This window comes from Marmota monax, unplaced genomic scaffold (assembly GCF_021218885.2).
Source record: "Marmota monax isolate L192 unplaced genomic scaffold, Marmota_monax_Labrador192_F-V1.1 WCK01_AAM20220418_F8-fsc00021, whole genome shotgun sequence".
Classification (NCBI taxonomy): Eukaryota; Metazoa; Chordata; class Mammalia; order Rodentia; family Sciuridae; genus Marmota; species Marmota monax.
The window spans coordinates 1,828,932-1,840,303 of NW_026695228.1; the positions used below are offsets into that span (position 1 = coordinate 1,828,932).

Genomic DNA, 11,372 nt, shown 5'->3' on the forward strand with positions numbered 1-11,372 from the left:
TCTACCATTATGTAGGCTCTCTGTTCACATTCCTGATTGTTTCCTTTGCTATGAAGAAGCTTTTTTAATTTGATACCATCCCATTTATTGATTTTTGACTTTATTTCTTGAGCTAATTTAGGAGCCTTATTGAAGAAGTCAGTTTCTAAGCTAACATGGTGGAGAGTTGGCCTTATTTTTCTTCTGGTCTAATGCCTAGGTCCTTGAGCCACTTTGAGTTGAGTTTTGTGCAGGGTGAAAGACAGGTTCAATTTCATTCTACTATGTCTGGATTTCCAGTTTTCCCAGCACCTTTTACTGAAGACATTATCTTTTCTCCAATGTATCACAGCAGGTTTTATATGTATTAAATAGTTTAGAATATCTCCCATAGAGTGAAAAGCAATAATATTTAAAAAACTGTGATGTTTAACAAATGGCAGTAATATATGGTGGAAAGAACAGAAGAGAAAAGAAGGTTACAGTTTCACCCACCCCAGTTTCTGTGTTTGACCTGGGCTATGGCACTTCCCTGAGCATCTCTTTAAGAAGCATGAACTATGGCAGTGATGGGCAATCCATCCACCACAGGCTGCCTTGCAGATGTTTTTCAACATGGCCTCTAGTTGTATCTATCATACACTGGATAAATATTTACTGAGCACCCTTTCATGGACTTAGCATATTGTTTTGTGATTGAACACTCCCAATTCTGTGATGCAGTCAAAATTATCCCAATTTCACAGATGAGGAATTTGAGGCTCAGAGATGTGAGATGTTAAGTCACTCTGACATTGCCAGGAAGAGGAAGAAGCCGCTGATGGATAATTTTAAGTGAATATTTCCTCTGTTGCATGAAACACCTCAAAGGAGAAATTTTAAACTTCAGTAGAGGATAATTGCATAGGAAGTGATAAAATATTAGAAGGCAGATATGAAACTTTGGCCAAACATGCCTACGTGGACAATAAGAGTTGGGTTTTCACATTCTATGATAAAACACAGGTATGCCTTAAAGGAACACACCTAAGAGGTCTCAGTAGAGGGGCAGGTGCCCATCAAATACCAATGTCCTCTTTCCTTTGGGCATTTTCCCTTCCTTTAGCACACTATAGAGCGTAGCTTGAAAAGTCTGATACCAATCTAATTAAGGAAAACTTAGACACTCTAACTTTGCAAGATACTAATAAATACTTCAGATGGCTAGAGGGCCTCGGGTATGATTTTTCCAAAAAAAAAAAAAAAATATATATATATATATATATATATATATATATATATATATATATATATATCAACAAAGAAACCCCTGAACACTCATGCGATTGCTAAATTGCTAAAAGAAAAAAGTCCTTCTAGAGTAAATTTAGTGCTGGCAGGAAGGTGGATGTTCTGAGGACTCTCTGGGGCCTTCAGTGCTGCCCCCGTTATGATGGATAATGAGCTGATTTCTCTGTGGGAGAAACTAGAAAAAGCAATGAAGTCAAGACTCTTTGGTGTTTAGAAATAGATCCGAGGCCACCTTATTAGTAGTGGCATCTATCTTGGGAAGGGAGGACGATTGATTTACTTTGCTACATGCCACCGAAATAAGAAGACATAAATCATATCCACTGGATAGAAAGTATTAGAGTCTGAGAAAGTTTTGCTGTGCTGTGTGTTTTACTGGGGTTAGATAGACTGCCACCCACCTGTACTAAGGTAGTTTTTCATGGCCAAGGCAAAGTCAGGAACTGGGAAATCTTAAGGCAGCAATGTAATGATAATGTAATTCAGCTCTAGGCATGAAAGAAATGAACAGCACTTTCCTTGAGTGAGGACCAGCCAGACAGCTGACCCAGAAAGAGGTTATAAAAGGAGAGAATAGATTTGGGAAGATTTCTTTGGGGGAGAGAGGTGATCCGAAATTTACAACTTCCCAATTAGGAAGGGGCTATGGAACTTACTAACTCCATGCATTGTGAGGGATTTGAACTTAATCCTGGGAAGGCTTTAAATGTGTCCTTGAAATTGGACAGCAGACGACTAGGACTGAAGGCTAAGGAAATCATGGCAGCTAGACTAAGGGTTGCATCTGACAATTAATCCGGCCTCCCCATTCATTGATGAGATGTGCCTAATAGGGATCAGACAAGGAATGCCATAAGAGAATATAAGGTTGAAATGGTATTAAAAAGAATCTTGCTATTGAGAAACTTGTATTTTTCTTTTAGTGCCTTCTTTTCCCATCTGCCCACTTAGTATTCCCCCTTTCATTCTCCAGATAATTTTTCAGAAAACTAGATCTCATTTAAAGCCTCCACCCAAGAGGTATACCCCAGTGGCCACCATCCCAAATTCAGATAGTGACCAAGAGAAAACAGGGAAGACAACTGATTAGCTAGGAGAAGTCACCAGGAGGAAGGACAGGCTATTCCACTCCAGAGAATTCAGAGATGAGGATCTTGGTGATTTAACTCTTCTAGTTATTTCCCTGTCTTCTGCCTCTCCTTCTTCTGGGTTTCAGGAGAATGTGTTTATAATTTTATATCCAATTTGTTTTTCCTCCTAGTCTGTCCTGTGCTCTGTGCTTTCTTTTACAGGGTTCTGTGCTACTAGGCCACTTGGGAACCTTCCTTCCTTTTTTGACCTCTGTCCCACATTGGGCTCCTTTGTCCCCGTGACTCAGGGAAAAGGAAGAAAGAAACAGGTCTGGACCCTTTTGAGCTTCAGAAAGGCTCTTCCTACCTCCATCTTCCTTTACTCACAACAACCAAGCCACATGTCAAGAACAACAGCAGATCATAATGAAAGGAGCTCACACCACTTATGAAGGGAACAAACTTAGAGGGGAAAAGCCCTGGTACTCTCCACCATCTTTCTGTATTATCTCACCTCTTTGCTTTGCTACTGCCCTTTTTTGTCCTATCCTTGGTTTTACCTATTTCTATCTTCACCTTGCTATATTGTGGTGAATTTAACACTCAGTTTTTTGCATACTGGGAGTATGACAATACCCAGGAGACAGAAATCAACAGAATTACCCAAGAAAGTGACCTGGCAGGGAAAGAAAGTTTATAGCAATAGGAATAGGTACTGACCTATGAGAAGGCAGAAGTTGAACAGAGCCAAGGAATAGCCAGCAGGAGAGATCCCACTAAATAATCAAGAGAATGAGTGTCAGGGAGCCTCAGAGAGGGAGTCTCCTAAGAATCCAGCAGAGTACCAATGTGAAGAGTCAAATTTACACAGCCTACAGGGTCAGGGAGCTCAAGGCTAACCTTGGACTCTGGCAGTCAGGTGAATGTTCTCCATCCTTCCCTCCCTTCTCATCTACCCCAGCTAGTGGTAGGATCAGAATCTGTAGCTATAAATGCAAAAGAAGATATAGTTAGAAAGAGAAAGACTGTACACTTCACCTCAGTCTGAGTGACGGGGAGGGAAGATATCTAACATTCAATCAAGTTCTGTATTTGATTATTGTTTAGAACAGATCATTTTCAGTTGCTAAAATGCAATCACGACTGTGGTTTAATATGACCATGAAATTCTACTACCTAAGAATGTCTAGAAAAATTCTAGAGTTTTTTTTTTTCCGTAAGTTTTGACTGTTTCCATCCATAACTGGAGCAAGGACCACTCCCATCAAGTAACTTTTAAAGAGTGAATGAGAAAAAAAAATGCATTTTTCTGATCTTTTGAATCTTCCTTGTTCAATGCACTGGCCACATGATTCCTGGGCATGAGTTTAACCTGGGTATTACCTTCAGAAACCTTTTTCCTCCCTTTTGCATTTGGTTGGTTCGGATGGCTGATGTGGGAGTGGGCTTCATTTGAAAACTAGCTCTGGTGGATCCCATTAAGCTTATTTTAACAGAGTGTAAATTTGGCCCCTCACAAATACACAGAGTTCTGCAGCTGGTGAATGTTATGGGAGTTTCCTCAAAATGGCTCTGCCCACACAGCTTGGCCTATAAATGAGCTTCCTCCCACCATCCCCTTCCCTCCTGCCATACACAATATGTGCACATGCTTCCAGGCATGGAGCATTTCATTTACTCACATGCCCACAGCTTGGACCCCAGAAGAGCTCCCAGTTTTGCAGGCATAATTATTTAGGTACTTATTTAGGTATTTACCCACTCATTTCCTGGGACATTGGTAACCACAAAATCTGCACAGGCTATGTCTAAACTAAAACAAAATTTCAGTTCACTTTTGTTCACATTTCAATCATTTTTGGCATATTTAGGGATCCATTTCTAAATAAAAAAGTTCTTATTCTCCATAAGAATACCCATAATAATAATAATAATACCTACTTTTTTGGGTAATTCTGTCGATTTCTGCAATAAAATACTTCACTCTTCCTTTCTCCACTAACATACACATACTTTGACCCCCCCCCCCCCAAAAGAAGAGACTCTATTATAAGATACAAATAAAATGTAGTATAGTATCAAGTTTACAAAACAGGGCTGCCATGAAAAAGAATGGAACACTGTGTTTTGTTGTATATGAAGGAGAAATAAAGGTATTCTAAACAGAACAAAATGTAACTACCATTCTCTCTTTTCTTTTTTTAAGAAGTATTTGATTTGTACACTTTCTCTACTCTCCCATGAGGCTGATAAGATAGGGTAGTTTAAGGGAGTCTCTAGTGGCAGATGCATCTACCTACACCTACCCGCCATAGGTCAAAAGAACAAAGTAGTACTCCAGAATACAGGGAACACAGACATGCCAGTAGGGACCTTATCCCAAATAAAGGCCTTGGAGATTTGCCTCTCAAAGTTAAGCTCAATCAGCAAGGTAAGACTCAGATGAAGATTTGAGATTGAAGCAATAAGGAGTAAAAGTTTTTCTAGAATTTTCTAATTGCATGTGTTCCCCAGCAGGGTAACAATGTCCTTGATAGGTGCTGGTCTAGCATTCAGAGTTGGGATTCTAGCTGGATTATTATGCAGAACATAGCTGTCTATATTCTCATTTATTACCACAATGAAGTGGTCATATATAATTGAAACTCAAGACTGTTGAGGGTTATTTTTAGGAGGAAGAGCAGTCATCTGAGTGAGTTTCATGGCAAGAAACAAAACAAGCATGTACCACACAGCTACTATGTGATTCCACAGGGCTAGCAGATTTGAAATAGAATCTCATTTAATCCTCAGAGCAGTGATTATGATCAGATCCCACTGATGTCTCGGTACATGGTGAACTAATATGCAGGTCAGTTGTTATTACTTTCATTTCTCAGTCAAAATTAAAATTCAGAAAGTGTGACTTATATGAGGCTCTACTTTAATATCCTCATAAACTTGGCCAGATGAGTTTGTTATAGGAGAAATTCAGTCTTCACATGAATTGCTTACTCAACAATTTATCCAATGTATTGGTCCAGGTATAGAGTAAACTGCCAGCAGTTTAAAAGTTTCCTTATGTAATCTGTATTTATATATAAAAGCAATGTATTTATATACATATATATATATTTATATAAAAGCAATGACTTGTATACCAAAGATACAATAAATATGTAATTATTATTCTTAGTAATAGATAATACATCTACTAATAATTGTGCTACTATTACTACTGCTACTGATATTTATCCATCTGTAAGACATGAAGAGTCCTCTCACATTAACAATACTCATAATTCCAAGGTTCTCTCTGTATTCTGCATCATGAACATTTGAACTGCTTTCTCAGGTGACTGAGCCTTGAGTTCAAAGCTTGTCAATTTAACTTTGAAAGAAAAAAAAAACTAACATACACCAGCATTAAAAACTATTACCTAACAAGATGGACATTATTTTTTTTTCTTAATATAGTTTATAACATATTTCCTTTCTTCATGATCTTAAAAAATTTTTCTTTCATGGACATTTTTCATCTTTATGGTGTATTCACTTTTAGGACTCAGGAGAATGATAATCAGCTCGATGGACTTCAAGTAGATGGATATTGAAAAAGACATTTTCCATGAGAAGAGAAATTTATAATTTCTTCCTTTCCTGGACCTTAGTCATAATTATATGTTAGTTGTCATGAGTGGCACAAGTCATGGTAGAAGTGGATGCACACCAGCAATGAATTCATTAAGTCAAAACGAGATGCAGCTTGGTGCAGTGGTGCATACCTCTAATCCCAAAGACTCAGAAGACTGAGACTGGAGGATCTTGAGTTCAAAGCCAGCCTCATCAAAAGCAAGGCACTAAGCAACTCTAAATAAAATACTGTCTCTAAATAAAATACAAAATAGTTCCAGGGATTTGACTCAGTGGTTGAGTGTCCCTGAGTCTAATCCCTGTATCCCCCCACAAAACAAAACAAAAAACCAAGATGGCACAGACTATCCTGAAATACAAGGATATGAGTCTGAAGAATTTGTAAACATTTTGTACATATTGCCCAAGACATTTTTCCAATCTTTTATCTCACATGTCTCTCTCTCTCTGCAAATTAACAAAACTTCATTATATGTGTTTTATACTCTATAATTTACAAGATATTTTTCGTATGTAATTACTGAATTTGTTATTAAAGCTAGTGAAACATTGACTGTTCCATCCTGCTATTTTATAAACAAAAGCACTAAAACTCAAACAGGTTATATCTTCTCCAAATTACAGAGTTGGGAAACTCTGAGTCTAGAAGTTGCCTTTAGGTTGTGCTAGCCTGATGACCTGTCCAGGAAAGCAATATCTAAACATGATTCTGATATCAGAGATGTCATCTCTTGTCTTTTAGCATACTTCTATACCCACATCAAGAAACTAGCAAAGGTACCACACATTTATTAAAATTGTACTGAACATACAGTATACTCATTTCTAAGGAACAAGACACAAAGTAAAGGGAAAAATGTGGTACATGCCCTGAAGACACTAATCAATAAAGAGAAATTCTACCCACAAGTCTCTTTATGTATCCAACAACCTCAGGAAGCCCTGCAGAATGGTTACCAATGTTCAGTTTTTGTTGTTGCTGGATATTTTTGTTTTGGTTTGGTTCACCTTTTTTTTTTTGCATTGTCACTAATAGCTCTTTATTTAAACATTCCAAAGATACTCAAACCATTTGAAATAGATTCCCAACCCTACTTGGAAATAAAAACTGAATAAAAGCACACAAAGCCCCATAATTGGTATTCCAACTCACAACACAGCACTTACTCTGAAAAGTTATTCGTCCTCAGTACAAAAACACAGAAGTCATCTGAGGCCCTGATACAAAAACCCCACACACATTACCATCCCACTGCTGACAGCAACTCGACACTGTTTTGAAAGCAGATGACAGTTCCCAAGATTTCGTAAGGAGCTGTAAATCCTTCCCATAAATAATTTGAGAGACTGGACTTTAAGACCAATGTGGGCTAACAAAGTGTCCTGAACCTTCAGGAGCAGCAGTTTTCTTTCTTTCACTTGAAGGTGAAAGCCTGGTACAGCCATAGACATGCTCGACCCAACTCTGCCACAGAACACTGTGCAATGAGCAACTTCTAAGGGCTAAAAATTACTTTTTCATAAGCTCTTCATACCCATCCTCCCAGGCTGCTCCATCAGCTCACCAGGTTTCAGTTTTTAAAAACACATACTTCATAGTTCAGAAGTTCTGGATTTGGTCTCTTTCAAAGGACTATCAGAGAGCAGGCCAGTGGTGTGTCGGGTATCCTCCCCAGAGTGGACTGGGTGTGGTGGGGTCACAGCCTGGACTGGCTTCTAGAAGGCCAGCTTCCTCTGCCCTTCAGCTCCTTACCCCCCTGGTCCTCTGGCAGTCCAGAGCTGGCTGTGCTGTCACTGGTCAGAATGATCTCTTCTTTCTTCTCTCCAGCACCATCATCCACAGATAATGAAGCTGTTCATTCTTGAATCCAGGCCTTTCCCCTGCCATCTGTACAACACAGTGGGGCTCCGCAGCATACCTGGATTTGCAGAATCCAGGTTATACTTAAGAATGACGCTTCCTTTTGCCAGGTCTCAGTTAGACTGTACTTTTTGTTATTTGAATTTTCTAAAAAAAGAAAAAAATGGATTTTCCAGGGTCAACCATGTCTTCATTATTACATTATTATTATTCCATTATTACAGTAATAATTCTTGAATTACGAAATGGATATAATGGATACAATCTCTCCTGTGTCAACTGGAAGATGATCGAATTCTTCACCATTGTTATTTTGACAGCAGGTTTTTGTGTCCGTGTGTTAATAACCTTCTTCTTCCTCTTTTCACTGTTATTCAGCAGCACTCTCCTTGGCTTCTTAGTAACCATATAGAGTTGACTTTTCTTCCCTTCCATAGTTTAAGTTAACAAATTCATCCTTGGGAATGAAGGATCCAAAGCATGAAATCTCTCAATAGGTGGGAATAAAGGGTCATCTTCAGGAAGGGAGGCAAACCAATCTTTAAATCTAAATAACTTCATTTTCGTTGATAGAGGAGGACCACACATAACACCTTTTTTAATTTTCATTACTCTAAATTCTAAGTGTTCGAGTTATTTCTGTACCACCAATTCCAGTGACCAACTGACTTTCAGGCTCTAAGATGTCTATCTACCAGTGTCCAACCCTGTGGAAGTTTCAGGGTTTAATCTGTGGTTTCACTGGTCTGCAGATTTACCCTGGACCAGGAGATCATGTTGACATTCTCTCCACAGCATTAAAGATTTTTTTTTAATAATACAGCCAAAAAGTACCCTTCAGTATTTTGATGATTTAATATTCTAACACATGACTCTAGGTGCATGGCCTGTAACTTTCCCAGGTCCTTTGGAAGGAACATGATAGGTCGAATTTGGGTATGCCTGTGGTGGGGAACACATGCCCAGTCTGTAAACCACTGCCCATCCCTAGTCCTGACCATCCACTGTGTAACTCTTGGCACTTGCTTCAGTCCTGGTGATTTAGCAGATACATCAGCAAGCTCAGGAGCACTCTTTACTTTTCTCCAGGAGATGCTATGACTGTTTCATCCTCCACGCAGTTTAGAGAACATGTACAATAATCACCCCATACCCTCTACTAACTGCTCAGCTCCTTAAGTGGTGATTGGTAGCTGTAAGCCACCAATTTAAGGTGGTCCACTTCTTCCAAACATCAATATTTTTTTTCATAGTGCTGTCTCTGCTGCAAGAGATATCACATAGAATTTGGTCATAGAAGAGAACCTCTTTTCTTCCACCCATGTGTATGGTGAGTGAGGTATGCTGGATGTCTCATGGCTTACCACCATGATGGAGGGACAGCTTAACCCTTTGGTTTAATGAAACAGCAAAGAGCAGACTGGTGTTGTGGCTCAGCTCAAATGTGAGGCACTGGATTTGATCCTCAGAACCACATAAAAAATAAACAAAATGAAGATATTGTGTCCATGTGTAACTAAAAAAAAATATTTAAAAAAAAGAAAGAAAGAAAGAAAGAGCAAAGAGCAATGCTTCTTGTCCATGTCATTAGCAATCACAAATCCCTCTGGAAAGGGGAGGTGCATGTCTGCATACAGCCTTTCAATCAACTGTGTGGTCTTCTATCCAGGTCTCCACATATATCTCTAAGATCTTATGAAGTGGCTGAACTTAGGCAGGAGCAGCAGATCATGCTGACAGTTTCCTGAAGACTGAGGTTTCCAGATTTGATTTCACTAACCAGGGACTGACAAATGTTTCCAACTATAGAGACTTTCTCAAGACTTAAATTTCTGGGCCAGGCAAGTTATTCAGGATACCAACTCAATGGCTGGGGAATTTCAACTTTCTAACTGTTCACGTCTAGGTCCTCTGATTCCTTGAAATTCTAGTTCTTCAAGCAACGAAGAATCTCTTTTCCATGGCCTTAGTAGCCAGTAATTCTCAAAGGGGCTGGGAGGGTGTCCCAGAGTGCTTTCATGAACTGGTCCAACTGGCCCTCAGACATGATCTAGAGTTCCTGAGAGTAGTGCTTGAATAGCCTGTTTTTCTGAATGATCTTGGGGTCTCCACCTTACCAGCCCACCTGGCTACACTTTACAAAGCCCTCAGTGCAGACCTCTGAATGTTCAAGTTGCTGCTACCAATGGGAGCCACCTGTCCAGAGCTCACCACCCCATGACCCACATGGCTACGCATGTTGTGCTCAGACACTAGCGAGCCACCATCACAAATGCCACAGTAGACTTTCAGTTTTAAGACTCCTGACTCTTACAATGAGGGATTATTAGGCATTCCAGCACTTAAGCATAAGTATAGAAACCCATTAACCTTAGAATGCATTACCAAAAAACAGCCATAATCTTATATTTCCAGCAAAGTTTTTTTGTCTAAATGTAAGCTACTATAATTGATTTTCATTAACCTATTTCATATTTAAGGGCTATAAAGGGATTTTCTGATGACTAAAAGGAGAAAGGTATATTACAAAATGAGGGATAGAAAGGGGATGACCCTGAAGAGTGGACCAGAAGGCTGTATGATAGCATAAGAAAATGAGAGCCAAGTGATCATCAGTGGTTATTCCCATCCAAGCCCTAAATGCCAAACGCTTTATATAAATGTCTTTGAGGACCATTTTTCCTTAGTTATCCACAAATTATGAGAACCTTTTGCATCAACAATGACTTACAGTTTCCAGTTTCCAGTAACTAAAATATAATTTTTTTAACTGAATGCCATTTACAGCATTCATTATGGGGGAAAGGTGAACACTATATTGCCTTGCATAATTGCTTAGAAAGAGAAGTAACTAAAAATAGTATGTCCACAAATACAACTGTTTACTCACTTAAGCATGTCCTAATTGTCCTAGATATTTGTAATATATTGAAAGAAGAATGGTTTTACACCCTGAGAAATGAGAATGTTCTTTTCCTTTAAGCAACAGGATGCTACTTCAGAGCTTCTTAAAAGGTCTGACTGTAACCCACCAATTCTCCTTTTCTCTACCTCACAAGCAGAAGGGAGCTTCTAGGGCTTGCAAATGAACTCAGCCTTTTCCTTCTGCAAGTCTGCACTGCCAACATAGCTGCTAGAGGGAAATGTAACTTCAGCGAACATGACATTACTTCCATTTCTTTTTCATCAGTTGAGGGAGTCTGAAACCATACCAAAATCCTCCTTTGGGAGTCCCCAGAGAAAATAAGAGCCTGAAGAATAAAGATTATATTAGGTTCTATTTTGGTTATCCAGAGAAAGACTATACCAATCACAGTTCAATTCAGCAAAATCACTCTAAATGTTTTAAATAGAGAGAATTTAACTCCCAAGTGATAGAACAGCTGGGTGAAAACAGGGGATGAAGTTAGGGTGGTGGATAAGCCCCTTTCACCTGCAGGAGATGGGTGGACAGTGGTAACAACAGGGGCCAAGGTTGGTTTGTCCGACTATGGAGGTGGAGCCATGGGGGAGCCATAGCAGAGAGAAAGGTAGAGTAT

General features: G+C 39.2%; 1 pseudogene; it reads right to left on the bottom strand.

The window, feature by feature from the left end:
• Positions 1-10,061, bottom strand: part of LOC124087608 (RNA cytosine C(5)-methyltransferase NSUN2-like) — a 102,542-nt pseudogene extending 92,481 nt beyond the window's left edge.
• Positions 10,062-11,372: the final 1,311 nt, after the last annotated feature.